Below are 21,949 nucleotides of genomic sequence, written 5' to 3' on the forward strand. Positions count from 1 at the left end.
AGCATTATTCAAGCCACACCCGCTGGTTCAGTTCAGTTTTGTTTATGGAGAGAAACATTAGTGGATATTTTCCATAGGGATGGTACATAAGCCTCAGTGAGGAAAGCAAATAACAAATGCTGAGATGGAGGTAGGCAGCAGATCTAAGTTCATAGACTGTTATTAGGCATGCAGTCCAGAACAATAAGGAGACTACTCCAAATTCCCAATTGCCCCAAAGTGACTTTTAAGTATTTGGGCATGCGGCCATCAATGGCCATACAGCCATTTTAGCTTACATAATACTTTCTCAATCAGTGATGGTAGCACAGGAAGGAAGTGAAAAAAGGTATTGGTCAGTGTCTTCATTGATGGAGAAATTTAGCACTTGCAAATGGTATAGCTTAGTCTACGATATGATAATAGTGACCATAAAAAGTAGGGTAAATTTGTACAGAAGTGGAACTAGGTCATGGAGGAAAACTGTGTAGTCTTCTGGATTTAATGTTTTGGACACATTTGGATACAGACCCAGAACTTGTGAAATATCCATGAATTTAGAGGCTGTTGGAAATTAAACTACTGTGGTTTACTACAGACAAGGAGCATTTTTACTTTATTTCAGTTTTTTTTAATAGGTGACATGATATCCGAGTCTTATAGAGGAATTCATAAAAGTTACTGCAGCATGTATTTGATGTGTATCCCTCAAGATAACCTTTTTGAATTCATATACAAACCTACCGTGGTGTTTTTACATAAAGACATGCAGGACGGTGTTGGTCTGTCTCTGTGGCTGTGCTAGATGCTAATGAGGCATAATGGGGGAGAGGCATATGCTAACTACCCTTGTGGTCTCCCCTGAGAACTGCTGTTATTTGTACCTTGCTAAAAGGCCAGGTTCTTCCATTGTGGTAGGTATAACTGCTGGACAATTTAGTGGTAAGGTAGTGTTAGGTGCGGGTGTGAATGCAAGGGGCTGCATTTTTGAGTGTCTGCCTAGTAAGTAACAGATGTGGACTTAGTGAGTGAGTAAATTAGGTAGTTATGTGTGTGTGTGTGTGTGTGTGTGTGTGTGTGTGTGTGTGTGTGTGTGTGTGTGTGTGTGTGTGTAATGAATATGCGTGGGTGTGTGGGTGGGTTGGAGTGGCAGGGTTGGCACACCATTTTAAACCACAAGGAACAATATTGGATAACCAACCTTGGATGTTTATTCCCCCCAGGTCTGTATGACCATTTGTAAGTTTCACTGAACACTGGAGGATTTCATAATCATGGTTACAACAACAAACATTCATATAGATCAAGAATTAGTACGAACCATTCAATGGTGTTTAGGCCTACCAACGCTCATATTATACTCTATAAAGCATGATAAAAAATTGTTCAGGATACGAATATGTATATGTATGGTTTGGTATTCATATCTGGTATGTTGGCATTAAACATTGAGTATTGTACAATTACAATGTTGAACTTGTATTATCTACAAGCATATTATTTCAATTTATTATAATCTATAATATAGCTGAGAATGAGGCCACTATACTCTTTTTGCCTTATTTTGTAATATATTATATGATCGGTACTTGGTTCATTATTATTCAGTTCTTTTGAACTTGTGGTTATCACCCTTCAAAATATATATATATATATATATACTAGTGGTATATAGTTTCTGCTTTTTTACACTATGATATGCATTCACAAATAGTGACTATGGTATTGGTCTATTACCTTGTAATATGTATGTCATATAATGGCTTACTTCCAGAGCTTTGATTTTTATCTTTAAAAATATGACTTAATATCTACACCTCTGGCATTTTTATGTCACTGGTCATATGCTTCAATCAAGAATGGAACATGCACTTTGTTACTCCAGCCACTGGGTGGTGCTGTAATATTGCTTCCAGGTAATCAGAGACTAGTATAAATGCAGGCTGCTTCATTTCATTCAAAAAAACTTTATTGTATTCATTGATAAAGGCTGAATAGCCGAAACCGGTCTGGATTTGAAGGAATTATAAATAAATAATCATTATTTCTTCATTACTGCGTGTTCACTATCGTTTTTTGCTGGTCGTTGGTGGTTTACATTGTTGGCTTGACCCTGCATGCCATCCTTGTGGAGCGTATGGTTGTTTGCTGGGTTGGAGTGGCTGCCATTCTTCCAAACACCCCTAGACTAATGAGCAGAGCCTACAACACTGGGTGGGGGAACCACTAGCCACCAGGTAAAACTCTTTGTAGACATGCCTGAACAGCACTGAAACCAAACTGGGATCAAAGGGTGGGGTAATCACTAGCTGCCAGAGATAACACTCATGCTAGTGTGAGACTTAAATAGTACAGGGATTGTGGAGGGTGGGGAGGATCCACTAGCCACCAGGGATAACACTTGTGCCTGAATGGCATCTAAACAGTTTGAAGTTTAGACGGATGGGGGAATCACTAGCCACCAGAAATAATTATGCTTGTGCCTGAGGGGCACATACACATAATGTGGGTTGTAGGTGAACACTAGGCACCAAGTAGAACTCTTCACTACCGTTCCTCTATGGCATTTAAACAACATATAGGTGGGGGCGCACTTGTTGAGATTGCACCTTAACAACATTTAAATATACCAGGGATTGTGGTGGAACCACTAGAAACCAGGGATTAATTTGACTTTTCTTGTCTTAACAGCATTTAACAGGGATTAGGGAGAACTACTAGACACTAGGGATACTTGTTTAATTATATGTGGGTAAGGGGAACTACTAGACACTAGGGATACTTGTTTAATTATATGTGGGTAAGAGGAACTACTAGACACTAGGGATACTTGTTTAATTATATGTGGGTAAGGGGAACTACTAGACACTAGGGATACTTGTTTAATTATATGTGGGTAAGGGAACTACTAGACACTAGGGATACTTGTTTAATTATATGTGGGTAAGGGGAACTACTAGACACTAGGGATACTTGTTTAATTATATGTGGGTAAGGGGAACTACTAGACACTAGGGATACTTGTTTAATTATATGTGGGTAAGGGGAACTACTAGACACTAGGGATACTTGTTTAATTATATGTGGGTAAGGGGAACTACTAGACACCAGGGATACTTGTTTGATTATATGTGGGTAAGGGGAACTACTAGACATTAGGGATACTTGTTTAATTATATGTGGGTAAGGGGAACTACTAGACACTAGGGATACTTGTTTAATTATATGTGGGTAAGGGGAACTACTAGACACTAGGGATACTTGTTTAATTATATGTGGGTAAGGTGAACTACTAGACACTAGGGATACTTGTTTAATTATATGTGGGTAAGGGGAACTACTAGACACTAGGGATACTTGTTTAATTATATGTGGGCAAGGGGAACTACTAGACACTAGGGATACTTGTTTAATTATATGTGGGTAAGGGGAACTACTAGACACTAGGGATACTTGTTTAATTATATGTGGGTAAGGGGAACTACTAGACACTAGGGATACTTGTTTAATTATATGTGGGTCAGTGGGAGCTACTAGACACCAGGGATACTTGTTTAATTTAATGTCAGTTGGGGGGAAGTGCTAGACACCACGGATACACTGGACATACTGACTGATATATGTGCAACTCTAATTTCTAGCATTAATGACCAATTGAAGGTTCTCCATAATCAAAGTAACGGAAGAATGTTGCTTCCTGAGGCTCTGCTTTTGTTGGCTTTTCTCTAAGATTTTTGGTAGTGTGGAGTTGTGGTTGCACAGTTTCCCGTACTTAAACTAACTAGCAGATCTGTTTCTTTCATGCTAGCATGCTTAGCTCACAGTCCATTATTTCTAAAAAGTCTGATACATAAGTTCTTCTAAAGCAGAAACAGTAATTTCCTCTTATTTACAACACTTACCTTTTTCTCCAGATGGACTTCTTGTCTCTTTCTCTCTTGAAAAAGGCCATGCATACTCTCCTGACCTCTTCTGACCTCACCTGCTATTTCCCATTAACCAAAGTCATACTTAACTGGCAGGTGCAGTACCACAACCAAGAAGATGGTTTCCAGAGGCTCTTCCACTGCATGCTTTGGTTGGGTTGACCCGTGTGATTTCCCCAAATTTGGAAAACTTAGTTGCATATTTTTTCCTCCTCCACCATCATGAAGAAGGTGGCTTCCCGAGGTTGAGGTTCTAGACTTTTCTTCTTCCTCCAGTAAATATACAGAGCTCATATTTACATTTAAAGCCAGGTTTGTCACTATCCTCATACACCAGTGCAAGTTATCTCACCACCCAGGTAATGCCATTTACTACACTGGACCTGCTTGTTCTCCATAACCAAAGTTGTGCAAGAATTTTGCTTCCCGAGGCTGAGGCTCTGCTTTTGTTGGCTTTCCTCGAAAATTTTTGGTAGTGGGGAGTTGTGGTTGCACAGTTTCCTGAACTTTAACTAGCAGATCTGTTTCTTTTATGTTAGCATGCTTAGCTCACAATCAATTATATCTGATGTTGTCCATGTCATTATTCCTCACAGTACGGTTTTGGATCCGACGTAGGATTCGAGCTTGCAACTCTTCCACCCTTCTATTAACATTAAAACTCTTCCAAATCCCCTCTAAATTCTGCAAACCCAAACCCACCCCCTACCATCCATTCCCAACCAAACACAATCCTAACAAACATTTTCACCTTCTCTCTTACCTCTGCTTAGCAGGCGACATTCATCCCAACCCTTGACCAAACATTTCTCAAACAAAAAACGTTAGCTCCAACAACAAACCAATCAGTAAACACCTGAAATTCCTCACCATCAATGCCCAAAGCTTAGCTAAAAAATTACCCTCTTTCATGCCTGGCTCAACCATAATTCACCTGACATAGTAGCCATCTTAAAACCACACATAACTGACTCAGAATTCCTTCCCCCCGGATATCAGTCTCTCTGATCTGACTGCCTAAGTAAAAGAGGTGGTGGTGTAGCACTAATCTACTCCAATCACTTATCCTTCACTCCCTTCCCAAATCATATCCCTTCCTTTAATAATGCTGAACTAGTAACTGGCATTCTAAAATGAAATGACCATAAGAGTATTTGCATCATCTCCCTTTACATTCCTCCTAGTAACAACACCAGTACCTTGGGAGACATCCTCTCTTGGACCTTCTCAAATATTAAACATGAAACCTACACTATGGGAAATGTAAATATCGACTGGCAAAAAATCATTGACCCTAATCCCACCATGTCAATCAATCTCTTCAACTTTACACAACTCATTAACTCCATTACTAGGCCCAACAATACCAACCACCCAGGCTCCATCCTAGACTGGATCCTGGTATCTCACCCTAACAGAACCACAACATATGTTGTCACTCCCGACCCATTAGAAGTCCACCTCCCTGCCTTCACCCATAGAGCTGCATCCTCTTCCTCATATTCCCACCAACTCTTACACACTCGTAACCTAACTAACTTTAACCCCTCTACCTTCTCTGACTCCCTTAAGCTCACAAACTGGAACCCCCTAAATACCCTACCTCTAGACGAAGCCATTGACTTCTTCAGCTTTACATTCCTAACTGTCCTAAACTCCCTAGCTCCAATACGAACTAAAACAGTTAAAGTCAACACTGCCCCTTGGCTTAACAAAGAAACCAAGAAAATTATGCAACAAAGAGACAAATCTTGGAAAAGCTATCTCCATCATAAACAGCCTGTATTTTTACTTCAATACAAACAGCTGCGAAACCTAGCCAAAAAACAAGTCATTATAGATAAAAAGTCCTATTACAACCATTTACAAATAAATCATGCAAAAAAACCCAAACAATTCTGGAACTCTATTAACTCCCTTCTCAAGCCTGGTATAACAAACAACCCTTGTCCTGATACTAGCAAATCTGACCAAGAAATTGCCAAACTATTCAACACCTTCTTCACCTCTTCTATTGCTGAACTAACCAAAACCTTCCCCAACAACATACCCCTACCGCCCTCTGCCTAAGCTTCCTCCCCCTCTCCTCCCACACCACCTACCTTTGAACTTAAACCTGTATCCACGTACCTTATAAAAAAAAACTTCTCTCCAAACTTAAACCTTGCACCAATGCCCCTGACAACATCCCCTCCTCCTCCTTCTTAAAAATTGCCTCAGACAGTATTGCTCTCCCTATCAGCATCCTGATAAATAGATCACTACTCGAGTTCTATGTACCCAAACTATGGCGTTCTGCTTTTATTCTTCCACTCCACAAGGGTGGCAGAAACTGTAACTTCTCCAACTTCCACCCTATAGCCATCCTCTCACCCATCTCTAAACATCTTGAAAAAGGCATACACCTGCAGCTCATGCCATTCCTGACCAAACACCAGCTGCTCTCTCCTACCCAACATGGCTTCCCCCCTGGACACAATACCAACACAGCCCTTCTCTCATTTTTACACTCTGTCAATTCAGCTCGAGATTCTGGTAACTTAGTTTCGTCTCTTCTGCTAGATTTATCTAAAGCTTTTGATACCATCTCCCACACCCGTCTACTAAACCATCTATCTAACCTCAGCATCTCCCCAAAAACTCTTTCCTGGTTCTCCAGCCATCTTTCAGACAGGTCCCAAGCCGTGAAATGGGGCCAAGCCTCCTCCACCTTCCTTCCCACCCCCACAGGAGTACCCCAAGGTTCCATACTTGGCCCTCTGCTATTTAACATCTTCATTAATGATTTCCACAAAGCCATTCCTAATACCAAAATTGTCCAATACGCAGATGATTCAACTTTGATCTGCTGTGCCTCCAACCTAACCGAACTCCAGTCTCTAACTCAAACTGCCTTCTCAACCACTGAAAAATGGATGCACCAAAACCACCTCTCACTTAACACTAACAAAACTAAGATTCTTCTCTTCACTCCCTCTAAATCCACTCCCACTGATAAAAACTAATTTCAAATTACCAGCCTTAACAACTCCATCATTGACATTGTTCCCTCCGCCAAACTCCTGGTGGTCACCATCGATGAACACTTAAGATTCAATACCTACATCCAACTTAACATCAAGAAAACCCACATAAAACATGGCCTACTGTACAGAAATAATCACTTCCTCTCTCCCTCTACTGGACATACCTTGGCCACCACATATCTCCTCCCATCTCTTCTGTATGGCGCTCCTCTGCTTACTAATCTACCTTCCACCCTTACCTCCAAACTGGAAGTATGTTACAATAAAATGTCCAGATTCTCCACCAAGGCAAAATCCTTCTCTCATCACTGCACCTCCCTACAAACTTTAAATTGGCTTGAACTCCCCAATCAACTTGACTTCCTCCAAATTCTTTCAGCCCACAAATTATTATTTCAACCCACCAGCTGCCTCGCACTATCTAATATTCTTCAACCATATACCCCCTCAGACCCCTTAGATCTACTCACCAAAACCTTATTACCGTCCACAAACCCAAACACCCAGCTGGTCAGCTTCTACTCTCCTTTTCCCTAGCTAAAAAATGGAATGCCCTGCCCTCTACACTGAGGACCTTTGACAATCTAAACACCTTCAAAAAAAAACTTAATTCCTACCTGTTTCTTCACAGAAAATGTAGCTGCACTCTTCATCCCATACCTCCCAAGCTCCCCTCCTCCTTCTCTCCTGGCTAACCTTCATACCTTTCTAATTTCTCTCATAGACCTACATTATAAATGTAACTATTATCTACATCCAGCCTTATGCTCTATGCCTCTCATCCTCCTGGACAATTTCCTTAATATCTTAGTTGCTTTAGTGAATGATACCTATTCGACTGCAATTCTACCTGCTGTTTTTTGTAATACTACCTATTGATTGTAATGCAAATATTTTTCTTTGTAATTCATTATGTGATGTAACTTTGTATTGTGGAGCTTTTCTCCCCAGGCCTCCACTGAAAACGGGCTCTTGAGCCCAGTGGACCTCCCCGGTCACCAAACTGGAATAAATAAATAATAAACTATAGCTTGGAGAGAGCCAGGGCTCAGGCTCCTCCCTCTCCCATGGTCCCTTGCTGCCATCTAACCCTTACATCTTGTTTGCCGCATTCTGCTATAGACATAATCCTTGGCTGTCACTCAGATAAGTGTATTTTACTTTTGCTTTAAGCTTTAAACTAGTAGTTGTCTCCTCTTACCTTCCCTCCCTTAGGCAACCTAGTTATTTAGCTAGTGTAGTTTTTCCCCTTTTATAAGTTAGGCATTTGGAGCCTTTTTTTTTTCTTTTAAACTTTTTATTTTTCTTATTATTCTTTTTTTAGATGCCTCACAGCAAGAGGTACTCCAGTTCAATTCTTGGCTGGGGTGCCTTCGGTGCGGAGTCTGCATGTCCTCCCTGTGGCCGCGTGGGTTTCCTCCGGGTGCTCCGGTTTCCTCCGACATCCCAAAGATATGCTGTAGGTGGATTGGACACACTAAATTGGCCCTAGGCGTGAGTGTGTGTGTGTGTGTGTGTGTGTGTGTGTGTGTGTGTGTGTGTGTGTGTGTGTGTGTGTGTGTGTGTGTGTGTGTGTGTGTGTGTGTGCCTTCTGTGGAAGGTTGGGCGCTGGGATGGCAACTCGACACTTTAAAACTCCACTGTTAATCATGTGTGGACAGGTGATCCGCTGTGGCAACCCCTAACCCAGAAAAGCCGAAAGAAGAAGAAGAAGAATGACCAAATGAAATCTTCTGTGATTTACCAGGGCAGGACATGCAAATTACCTGATAATGTGGTCTTTCTCCATCATGGCTAATGTGTCTATGAATTGTAAAATACCACATTGCATTAACACGGTTGTTTTACCAAGGCCCTTAATATGATGGGACAGATGGTTAATGATGCATCAGGATGGTCTAATGATCGATTTTCCAGGCATGATATTTTTGATGTTTTAGCCATAAAATACTTTGTCAGCAATGATCCAAGGAAAGGTTTTCAGGAAACTATCATTGAAATAGTCAACAACTGTGCTGGGGCTTAAGAATTTTGTCTGTAGTTATGTAAATATGGATGGGACAAGGGTAGATGTATATCTGCAGCTAGTACAATGGTGCTGCCTTCTAACTTGTATGTAAGATGAAATTTTAAAGAAGTGATGGTGCTCAATTAAAGATTAAAGAATAAAGAAATTATATGAACTAATGCGATTTTTATCAGGTGAGGAAAATAACTATCCAATCAAAAATATGTTCTCTTTTTGATATGTTATCTATGCTGTTGGAGGTCCTACTTAATAAAACTAAGCAAGTATTTGGATGGATGGCTGTGAGAACCAGCTAGAGGTTTTTGCCACGTTAGAGATGGTCACCAATGCAAAATAACTTTTCTTTTTTATTTTGGAGCACAGTCATGAAATATAGAAGTGTTTTTGGAACATATGTACAGCCTACTATGATGGCCTTCATGCGTGTGACTTTAAATTTGGTAAGGATGGATTTGTGTTCAAAATTATTGGGTTTGGTTTTGACAGACTGCAATCAACAGAAATCACAATAAAGCTACTCAACAGTGAATACCTCAATAAAAAGTAAGGATGTTGTTAAATACTACACAGTAAATATTTTATTATGCCTTTATTGTGCTAGACTCAAGTACATCTGAAATTATCTCCTAAAATAAGAGCAACAAAAATTGCATTTTTCCAGTAAATGCATACATTCACCTACTGAAACAACAACAAAAATGCATTTCTCAAGGCAGATACAAAATAACTCAAGAAAGAACATGACAGGCCAAAAAGGTAGGGGTCCTGAAAGGATGAATTCATAGATGATGCCCTGATGTCTTTGTGAAAGTATATGAGCCAGATAAGTCATTCCACTGCATGGTGCTACCAGAACCTTTGGTAGAATTGTTAAGACACTCTCATCATGTGATTTGAAATAGATGAAATAGTTGTTGAGTGGAACTGTAAGTTCTGTCTGAGAGTTTTGCCAGGTAACTGATCCAGTGACTGGTGCATCTCATAGATCAAATCTTGCTTGACATCTACCATATGGGCTATAAAGTTTATGATCCTCATAGGGAATGTTAAGGATGCATAAACCCACTTCTCAGGATGGTCAATAGCCTTAGGCTACTTACCCTGAGGATAAATCACTAGGTTCTGAGGAGTGGAAACTTTTCAAAGGCTACCTGTGTGAGATGTAAGAGTCTCTACCCAGAAGTTCCAATCATTAGGGGCTGGAGAATCCTATCCGATTTCTTTGGTGCAGGAATCACACCATCAGGGCCTTCCTCTTCCTTAATATGTTGACCATCCAAGAAGACTGCACCAAAAAGCCTGTTGCAGTGTTTTCTGCAGACGTGATACATGATCAGTAGGCTGTCTCCCTTTGTTGCATTATTTCTAAGACTTTCCCAATTTTGAGATCATCAAAAGCAATGAAAGGAAGTTGTCATCCTTCTTATCTTCAGTATCAGATATTGGAGACTCAGTAGGGAAATCTATCTGGTCTCTCTTACATGTGAACTTTCTTACAGTCGTTAAAGATGGCAGCTCTAAAGATAAAGAACACAGTTGTGGGCCAATGTCATTGCAAAACAGTGTACTAACTCTTGTGTCCTTCTATCCTAGCACAAGCAGAGTAGCCATGGATTCAGGAAGTACTAGTCTGCTGAGTGGGAACAGATGTTATAGCTGTCCGGTGAAAAGGGTATCTGCAACAGTGGAGCCAAAGCCAGCACTGATTGCAGACTCAGTGCTGAGGGCACTGATGCCAGCAATTAAAAGACTGCTCTCATTGGCACCAGCATTACTGCTAACATGTTCAGTGCCAAGCACAGCATCATTTCATTGACCCCCCACCACCACCACTGTTGCCAGCAGACCGACTGGCATCAGTGGGGTCTGTGGAATACCCATTGACACCGGTAACTGGTGTCTTTCCTGAAAGCAAAGTTATCAACATCAAAGGTCATGGCTATACAAATTAGGACCAGAGTTTGCATGGTTACATAATAAATAGTCAGATACTACACTGACATAATTTGGGTCACTTTTAAAAGACTCAGAACTAGTGCCAAGATCACAGATGTCGGTGAGGAAAACTTGAAAACTACCAGAAAGGAGAAAACATTTGAGAAAAGATCCCTATCTGCACAGAAACATATGAGGATGGGGGCAGCAGGCAGCTTCTTCTGAGCTGGAACTATGACATTGACAAATTTGCCATAGTCAACCCTGGGCAATGGCAAAGAAGAAGGTTGAGAAGAGGTTGCTTAGAATTTGTGAAATGTCATTATCTGCTAAGGAATTTAAGGTTTGTAACTTACCCAGTCTTGGAAAAGACTTACGCTCATGTTAGTAACAACCTCTTCCATTTCATTTCTTTGACATGGGACCTGAAGAGGAAGGCCTAGGCTTGTGTGGTTTATAAGGCTTGTGTTTATTCTTAGAAGACTCTGTGCAAGTCCCAGAGAGTTTTGCAGTTTTGGTTCTGAGACAGATGATGAAATGTTTGGTTAATATTGCAAGCCACTTTCTAAATCAAGAGATTTTATTTACATATACAGTTGTAATTCAGTTTTACAATTTCAGGGAGTGTTGGGGTAAAGGCAAGGGAGATCTCACACTTAATTATGTTGTACTGCTTTTCTAGTCAGAGTAAGCTTTATATGCCCTTGCTCTGAGCAAGGATTTAATTCATGCACTTGCAATACACTTATAGAACGCTCAGTTCAAGATGGCAAGAGGTGGACACACTGCAACATTTCAACAGCTAAGGATTAGAACTACAACAAGAAATGTTTAATTCTCTTTTAGACAATAGCAATCAGGAACTAGAAAATAGCTAATAATAAGTCTAGATAGTTAATAACAATCAGGAACTAGAAAATAGCTAATAATAAGTCTAGATAGTTAATAACAATCAGGAACTAGAAAATAGCTAATAATAAGTCTAGATAGTTAAGAAACTGAAAAGAAGTGGCAATGAAACACCAACAGTAGGCCCTGGGAAACACTACAGAAGTGGAAGAAAATCACAAAAAGGAAACTTGATTAACCCTAACACGTCAATCAGAATGCTAACAAAGAGACAAGTAAAAAGGAAAACGCTGTTATAGTTTCTCAGAAATTTTACTTGAAAAATAGAGGTAGCCTGGGCCATGTCTCTTATGTTTGAACACTGTAGGGCAGTGAAAGAGATTGCATTATCAGAAAAAGAGGGGGATCCTGTGTCTTCAGAAGGCTTTAGCACCCTCTAGAATATAGTCCTGCTATTAATGAAGATGGATGTCTTCAAACCAAGTAGTCTGTTGGAATTAGACATCAGTAAGTCTATACCAGAAGCAGAATGGCCTACTGTGCTCTTAGATGAGGGAATGACAGATCAATATTACTTTAACCACTTGTGGAGTACACAATCTGGCAAACAAGTTGGAAGAGTCCAGACTTTGGCCTGCCCTGGCAATGACACAGCTTATCAGTGTCCTGACAATCCAAGATTCACGCATTCATCAGCTTATTCATATTGAATTAAAAAAAAAACTTGGAAATAATTGTGACAACAGCAAAATGAATGGCTCTATACTACGGAATTTCAGGAACCATATCATTATGTTTTGAATTCAGGTAATTCATGAGAAGAAGTCATTTAGTACGTTAATAATTTTAATTTAAAAAGAGATCAATTTGTTTATTTTCTGTGGTGCCTTCAACTACAGTTTACTTGTCATTGATGGTTAAGAAGAAAAAGCAACCGAAAGCATTAGGTTTTCAATGTGTAGATGTAAAAGAAAAACTCTCATTAGGATAAATGTAACTGTAACACTGAACAGGTTACTGCAAAATATTTTGCTTAAAGAATGGAATCATTCAGATGAAAAAGCCCCCACTCAAACTTTCCTACTACAAAAGCTGTATAAGAAGCACATACCCATAAAGGTGCATAAAAGCTGGCATGGGATAAGGATCTAATGTGCTTATTTTCCCATATCTTGGATAAGACATAATTCCTTATTAAACATAAACTGACCTCCTATATCTCACATTAGATTTGCTATGTGAAGTTTGTGTGCCCTGAATTCTGCCTTGCTTTTTTTTCTGCAACTTCTTTAGAAAGATAATTGCACTGCATTTCATTTTTCTGTCTATTTGTTTCATTGAATATTGTGTCTGTCTCTCTCTGTAGTTATTTATTTTTCTATGTAATTGTTTCATAGAATACTGTGGTCTCTCTCTGTCTCTGCAGTTACTTTCCTGTCCACCCTCCCTGTTCTTGTTGTGGTATTAATCTTGGTGGCTTTGGAATTGCCCGCCCCTCCTGTAAATTTGTGTTTGAACACTCCTCCTGGGTCTATCTCATTTGCTCACTCATCTAACTACAGTGAGATCATATTTTGACTTCAGACACTCCTATCAGTCCCATCTGTTCAGCTCTATCCCAGCTCTATTCCAGTCTAGTATCTCTAGCTCACTCTACCTAATACAGAGAGAACATTTGGGAAGGGCAAGCCAATTAGGTCCTTAATTTTGAATTATCTTCTGTTTCTCCTTTCTCCCTTTCTACTTTCCAAAAAAAAATTTCTAAGCTTGTTTCCTGACTTTCCTGTAACTACTCTAGTCAAGATACAGATTTGCTGTAGCTAGGACTGTGTGTAAGCTTCTGAGCCCCCAAAGCCTTTCTGTGTTGGAGGGAAGCCTTCTAGCTTATCAGTGGGAGTGGTAAGCACTAGGTATCCTATCTACCACAAGAGTGGTTTCTGGCCCAGAAATTGTAGTTTATTGGCCGTTTGGGCAGTTTTTCCATCTCTTTCAGCTTACTGGTTTAAAATACCGCATTTGCGCTTGTTTCCCACCTTTTTTCGTTGGGAGGGTGGCCTAATGGTTAAGGTGTTTGCCTTACAAACACAAGGTGCAGGGTTTGAGTCTCACAAGGGATAATTGGCTAGGCTTAGAATGGCTCGCAAGGGCAATTAGCTTAGTATTAATCTATGAACCTATCCTGTAACTAGTCTAGTCCAGATACAGATTTGCTGTATCCAGGACTGCTTGTAAGCTTCTGAGCCCCCCAAGCCTTTCTGTATTGGAGGGAAGTATTCTAGCTTATCAGTGGGAGTGATAAGCACTAGGTAGCCGATCTACCACAAGATCCAGGTACAGATTCTTAGTTTTAGCACTTGAATTTGCTTATTCATGCTCAGCACTTGTTCAGAACTTGTGGTTAGTACTAAATAAGCTACAAATTACTACAGCACTCAACCATCCTCTTTACCTAGAGGAAAACAGTGCTTATACTCACTTTCCTCACTTGTCTAGAGGAAAGTAGTCTTTTTTCAGGCATGTCCAAGGGTCAGCTCCCAGTGTTCTCTCCTATCTATCTGATGAATCTGGGCATCTTGGGGTAATGTAGCAATTGCCTCATGTACACAGACTCCTACCACCCAACACCACAATCTGTGAGAGATGCACCTATCTAGCCAAACTGGAGGTAAAGCTCTCTCCAACCAAGACTGAACTTGACAGTCAAGAGGAGAAGGTAAACTCTTGCACCACACCACACTCATCACATAGTCCCACTAAACCTACACCACCAAAATCCACACATAAAAACACAAACACATTCACGGCGGCTCTCAATAATAATCTGCTCAAGCAACAGAGACCTCCAAAGCAGAAATGCAAGCAACCTCCACCCCCTCAACACACCCCAAATGACACATAGCCCACAGACACAGTGTGCCACTCAACCACAGCCCATAAGGCAAAACAACGTACCCAACACACTTGTCATAGGTGACTCTATAGTCAGGCACACTGATGTCCCACTCGCCAGGCTAAACAAGGAGAAGGTTGCTGTCAGCTGCCTGTGTGGTGCCAGGATCCCCAACATAACCCACGCACTCAGATCACTCCACAACAAGTACAAATATGACTCTGTCATTATCCATGTTGGTGTGAATGACCTTAGACATACCTCCCTGGAGTACATGAAAAGAGACATGGATGATCAATTTCAACAATTGGCTTAAGTACTGGTGTCATTCAAAGGGGATCCAATGCCTGTCAGCTTGGGATGATATGCTCGACAAGCCACGATGCTTTGCTAGGGACGGCTTGCACCTGTCACCCCTGGGCTTTCAGATATTGGCAAAGGCTCTTGCTACCCCCATAGTGCCTTTTTTAGGCAAGGCTCAAAAGACAAACCCACCTCCATAGGTATCACAAGGGATAAGAAACTAAGAGTAATGCTACTCAACGCCAGAAGTCTAAACCTCAAGATGCACACACTTGAAACTCTCCTTAGCATGGAGAACATCAATATCTGTGCAGTAACAGAAACCTGGTTCAGGGCTCCCGAGAGCACCCCAGCACTACCAGGTTATACCTCATACCATGCTTTTCAGCCCAAAAACTTGGACCGAACCACAAAAGGAGGGGGAGTATCGATATTCATCAAAGATACCCACACCTCCAGGTTGGTGGCAAAGCACGAAGCATCAGAGACTATCCATGTGCAACTAACAGTGGGTAAAACTGCCTTCCAGTTTATAGCCTGCTACAGACCACCCTCCCAAACCCAGGAACCCCACTCAGCCTTCCTGAGAACACTGGAAAATATGAAGGTCTCTCCAAACACCATTATATTGGGCGACTTCAACTACCCAAACATAGACTCGGAGCATTACTCTAGCTCCAACACCCTAGCCCAAAGGTTCCTAGAATTTATAAACTCAAATGCTATGGAACACCTTGTTAACACTCTCACAAGAGGGGAAAACATACTGGACCTGATCATCACCAACATGGGGACTCTATGCTCCAGACCAGAAGTGTATCCCTCACTGGTAAGATCAGACCATAAACTAATCTCACTGGATATTCACATCCCGACCCCATCCCCTGCCCAGAAAACCACAGTGAAAAACTTCTCTAAAGCAAATTTCACACTCCTCAAAACCGAGGTGGAATCCTTCAAAGCCCCCGGGCCTGTGGAAAATACGGTCCAGACCGCAGAATCCTTTATAAACACATTCTATGAACACCTTCAGGAATGCATGGATCATGCGATCCCAAATAAAACCAAGACCCAATCCTCCAAAGGCAGACATCTTGTCTGGTGGACCCCAGCCATAAACAAACTATACAATAGAAGGAGGAAGCTACTAAATGATAGAGCAAAATCCCAAAAAGGGAAGGCATCACTGATCAGTATTAGCAAAAAACTACGGGCACTCATAAAATTGTCTAAGGCCAGCTTCGAGAGAAAAATTGCACAGGACACTAAGGATAATCACAAGGCTTTCTTTAGTTATGTTAGCAACCTGGGTGGTAATTCCCAGATATGCTCAGAATTAGTACAAAATGACAAAAAATACACTGAACCCACAGACATTGCCAGCATCCTAGCTGACAGGTTCAGTGCAAACTCCCCCCCCTCCCTACCAAAAGGGCAAATATCTATCCCAGCAGAGTGCTGCCCCCCCTGACATCTCAGATGCTCAGGTAAGAGCCGCCCTCTCCAAAGCAAAAAACACAGCATCAATGGGACCAGACGGTGTCACGGGCTGCGTCCTACATGAACTCCAAGAAGAGCTAAACCCAAACATAAAACTACTGTTCAATCTCAGCCTTACTACAGGATATGTGCCCAAAGAGTGGCGTACAGCAACAGTGGTCCCTCTCCATAAAGGTGGTGCCTCAACAGATCCTGGAAACTATCGCCCCATAAGCCTGACTAGCTTGGTCTGCAAAGCTATGGAAAGGATCATCATGGACCTCATAAATAAAGATATTGGGGACCTACAGACACTGGATCCTTCCCAGTTTGGCTTTGTTAAGGGCAGATCCTGCCTCTTAAACCTGGTTGATTTCTTTGAAACAGTCACCAAGGCCATTGACGAGGGGAAGGTGGTCCACACAGCCTACCTGGACCTCGCAAAAGCCTTCGATACAATACCCCACTCTGGCATTATAGATAAGCTCACCAGCTTAAATATAAACCCCTATGTCACTAGATGGATTGCAAACTGGCTCAAGGACAGAACCCACATGGTTTGAATTGCTGGAGCCATGTCAGACTCCAAACCAGTTACAAGTGGTGTCCCACAAGGCTCAGTCCTGGGACCTCTCTTGTTCGGTATATATTTCTCGGAGGTACAGGCCAACATGGAAGGACTGTGGCTGACCAAGTTCGCAGATGACTGCAAACTGGGCGCCATAATCGACTCTCCAGCTGACACAAACATCCTCCAAAAGGGCCTCATAGAAACAGACAGCTGGTGCCAGAGCCATGGCCTCAAGCTAAATGCCAAAAAGTGTATAGTCATCATCCCCTTTGGCAAAAACAAAGTGCCCACAAATTACCACATAGGTGGTAATCCATTAAGTACAGAAGAAGTAATTAGGGACCTGGGGACCCAAGTTGATAGCAATCTCTCATTTGACAACCACGTGGCCAAATTGGTTAGAAAAACATTTTATATAGCCCACCTAATCATGAAGGGATTCACATCTAGATCAGGGGAGGTCATCGTGCCTCTTTACTCATCCGTCATCAGGCCCATAATTGACTACAATGCCCCTTTTGGGATGTACCTTACCAGACACCTGCAGCAACTGGAAAGACCCCAAAAGTACCTCACCAAGAGGATCAAAGGGCTCAACCAGATGCCATATGCTGCCCAGTTAAAGAAACTCCAGCTCTACTCAGTGGCATACCACCTGTTCAGAGGCGATCTGTGCCTGACATATAAAGCCATGTCCAACCCGGAATTAATGGACATGCTGCACCTCAGAAAATCCAAATCCCATCGAGCTACGCGCTCGGGAGACTTGAACCTCAGCACTGAAATAAATAGGACATGCTGGAGGGACAGATTCATAACCCAGAGGCTCCCTTCACTCTGGAATAAAATCCCAGTCCAGGTTAGGCAGAGTCCCTCACTGACTCTATTCAAGAGGAATCTTGATGAGTGGATGGGAGATCATAGGTTTACCCCGGGTATCACTTTTGTGTCACTGTTAGACAGAGGCACAGTATACTAACCTCGAAAAAGGGCATAGCAAAATAAATTTAAAATGGGTGGCGAAAGCCAAACACATTCTGGCTAGGCTTATAAATGCCCTAGGGCAGATAGCCTAGTATGAACCTATGAACCTATGAACCTAAGAGCTCTTCAATCTTGTAGTGCAGGCAGGTATGGCCCTAGCCCTGAGTAGCATCCTGCCATCTCCCAGAATGATAATGCAGTACAAGGACAAAGTGATTGACTTCAACAATTGACTAAGCTTCTGCTGTCATTCTAAGGGGATCCAGTATCTTTCTGCCTGGGACGACATGGTCGACAGACCACGATGCTTTGCCAGAGATGGCCTGCAGCTGTCAGCCCTGGGATTCTGGATACTGGCTAAGGCTCTTGGTGCCCTTATAGCGCCTTTTTTAGGCAAGATTCAAATGACAAATTCACCACCATAACAGGAACAGGCAAGCAAAAACTGAGTGTAATGCTACTCAATGCTAAAAGTCTAAATCTCAAAATGCACTCCCCCGAGGCACTCCATAAAATGGAGAACATCAATATCTGTGCAGTGACTGAGACCTGGTTCAAGGATCCAGAGAGCACCCCTGCATTACCAGGCTATAACTCATACCACAGTTTTTGGCCACCTAACCTGGACCGGAACACCAAAGGCGGAGGTGTGTCCATATTCATTAAGGATATCCACACCTCCAGGCTAGCTGCTCAGCATAATGCATCAGAGGTTATCCAAGTGCAACTAACTCTGGGCAAAACTGCAATCCAAATTGTAGCTTGCTACAGATCCCCCACCATGTCCCAGGATTCCCACTCCTCTTTTCTTGATATACTGGAAAATATTAGGGTCCAACCAAACACCCTAATAATGGGCGATTTCAACTACCCCACCATTAACTGGGAAAACTACTCATGTACCAACCCATTCACTCAACTCTTTCTGGAATTCATAAATTCCAATACCCTGGATCAGCTTATCCACACCCCTACCAGGGGCAACAATATCCTAGACCTAGTCATTACCAACATGAGTGACCGGTGTTCCACACCTGAAGTCAACTCCTCGTTGGTCAGATCCGACCATAAGCTAATCGCCCTAGATATCCACATCCCTCCCCCACCCACCATTAAGGAAATCACAATAAAAAAATTTCTCCAAAGCCAATTTCATGCTTCTTAAGACAGAAGTGGCGAACTTCTTGACACCCATGCAGATGGACAATACAGTTATGACTGTTGAATCATACACAGATGCACTCTATAAGCACATACACAAGTGAATGGATTGTGCTATCCCAAACAGAAGCAAGACGCTATCCACCAAAAAAGGAAGCCAATCTGGTTGTCCCCTGCCATAAACAAACTCTACAACACAAGGAAAAAACTGTTGCAAAAGAGAGTAAAATCCCATGAGTGGAGGAGTTCCCTGGTCAGCCTCAGTAAGAAGCTGAGATCCCTTATAAGATCCTCCAAAGCTAGCTATGAAAACAAAATTGCCACTGATTCTAGGGACAACCACAAAGCATTCTACAGCTACATCAAGAATCTGAATGGCAATACCCAGATCTGCTCTGAGTTACAGCACAACGGCATGAAAATTATAGAACCAGCTGATACTGCCAACGTCCTGGCAGATAGGTTCAGTGCTAACTTTACCCCCCTCTCACCACCTAAAGGGCCCATAACTATACAGGAAGAATGCAGAGTCCCTGTAATCACACTATGCAGGTAAAAGCTGCACTCTCTAAAGCCAAAAACACAGTATCCATGGGACCGGACAATATCCCAGGCTGCCTTTTACACGAACTTCAGAATGAACTGGCTCACCACCTAAGCACCATGTTCAGTCATAGTCTCACATCAGGCTTTGTACCCACTGAATGGTGCACAGCAACAGTTATCCCACTCCACAAAGGGGGAGCCACCACTGATCCCGGGAACTATCGCCCTATTAGCCTGATGAGCCTAGTCTGTTAGGCCATGGAACGTATCATCATGGAACTCATAAACAAAGACATTGGGTAACCTCCAAACCCTGGACCCCACCCAGTTCGGGTTTGTGAAAGGCAGATCATGCCTCCTGAACCTGACCGACTTCTTTGAGGCAGTCATCAAAACTGTAGACAAGCGTAAGGTGGCTCACACAGCCTATCTTGACCACCAAGGCTTTCAACACCACCCCCATTCTGGAATTATAGCTAAACCCACTAAACTAGGTATAAATCCCTATGTCACAAGATGCGTTGCCAATTGGCCCACTGACAGAACCCACACTGTAAAAGTTGCAGACTCTAAATCTGACTTCAAACCAGTGACAAGTGAAGTACCACAGGGTTCAGTCCTGGGACCTATCCTGTTTGGTATCTACTTCTCTGAAGTACAGGCTAACACAGAAGGCCTTTGGCTAATAAATTGCACAGGTGACTGCAAACTAGGAGCCATAGTTGCGTCCCCAAATGATGTGGACATCCTACAGAAGGGCCTCACTGAGACATATGCCTGGTGTCAGAACCATGGCCTCAAGCTCAATGCCAAAAAGGGCATTGTCATCCCCTTTGGTAAAAACTCTGTACTCATGAACTACCACATAGGTGGCAGTCTACTTAACGCCAAATGTGTGATAAGAGACCTGGGGACCCAGGTGGACAGTAGTCTCTCCTTTGATAGTCACATCACCACACTAATCAGGAAATCCTTCTACGTGCCACACTAATCAGGAAATTCTTCTACGTGGCATACCTCATCACAAAAGTGTTCTTATCTAGGAAAAAAGAGGTCATTGTTCCCCTCTACTCGACACTCATTAGACCCACTATACAGTACAATGCCCCTTTTGGAATGTACCTCACAAGACATCTGCAGCAACCGGAAAGGCCACAGAAGTACCTCACAAAGAGGATTACTGGCCTCAAACAGATGCCCTACACTGACCATCTCAAAAAACTCCAGCTTTACTCCATAGCATAACGCCTACTCTGAGCTGATCTCTGCCTAACATATAAAGCTATGTCAAACCCAGAGCTGTTGGACATGCTACACCTAAAGAAATCCCAATCCCTCTGAGCTACACACCCTAGGGACCTAAACCTTGTCACCACAATAAACAGGACATGCTGGAGGGTTAGATTCCTGTCCCAGAGACTTCCCATACTCTGTAACAAGCTACCCATCTATGTAAAGCAAAGTTCCTCATTAGCACTCTTCAAAAAAATCTTGATAAATGGATGGGAAATAGGGAATACACCCCAGGGATCACTTCTGTGGCTCTGCTCAATGGGGGCACAGGAAAATAACTTTCTTGGGTGGCGTAAGCCAGGGAACCTTGTTGGCTAGGCTTACTTAGGCCCGATGGCCTAGTACCTACCTATGAACCTATACACCTATGTACATCTACACCTACTCAGTGTAAACCTACTTCATAATATTACCCCTGAGTAATACTTCCTGTTTCTCTTATGCACTGTTTTGTTGACTGTTTTCTCCTGCACTTTGTAAACTTCTCTAAGGAACTTAATTCCTTGACACATGTCCTCAGTGAGTAGAAGAAGGGAAAAGAACTCTGGACACACTATTCCATCCTCCTATGTCTTCACGATGGTTCAGGAAAAAGAGCTGCAAGAAGGGTTACCACCTGCCCCTCTTTACATAGGACAGTCCTTGTTTGGATAGCTGAACCCTACAAAAGCACATGAAAAAGGGCATGTGTCCTGAGATATTTTTAATAAAAAAATATCACTTAAGTTCTTCTGACAGTTGCATAAAACAATTATTTTGTTTGTGAAACTACTTAATATATGGAACAATAAAAATCTCAAGCCCTATAAAACTGGGAATTTATTTTAGCAACAAAGTGAAGTCCATTCCTTTGCACTGGCTGGATGCTTGGCTTGTCCCATGAAATTACACACTTCCATAAAAAATGTCCCCCACTTCAGGCATATGAAAGGGTGGCAACAGTAGCTGCAAGCAATATTTCTGCAACAAGCTCAAGGA

At 42.1% G+C, this 21,949-nt stretch overlaps 1 protein-coding gene and 1 pseudogene across 1 annotated transcript in view; one reads left to right on the forward strand and one right to left on the reverse strand.

Moving 5' to 3' along the window:
• Positions 1 to 21,949, reverse strand: part of LOC122813454 (E3 ubiquitin-protein ligase HECTD3-like) — a 699,643-nt gene that overhangs the window by 480,638 nt on the left and 197,056 nt on the right. The window lies entirely within an intron of this gene.
• On the forward strand, positions 3,987 to 4,141 carry LOC122814591 (annotated as a pseudogene).

Source organism: Protopterus annectens, chromosome 10.part0, assembly GCF_019279795.1.
Source record: "Protopterus annectens isolate FY-2018-M chromosome 10.part0, PAN1.0, whole genome shotgun sequence".
In the NCBI taxonomy this organism is placed as follows: Eukaryota; Metazoa; Chordata; order Ceratodontiformes; family Protopteridae; genus Protopterus; species Protopterus annectens.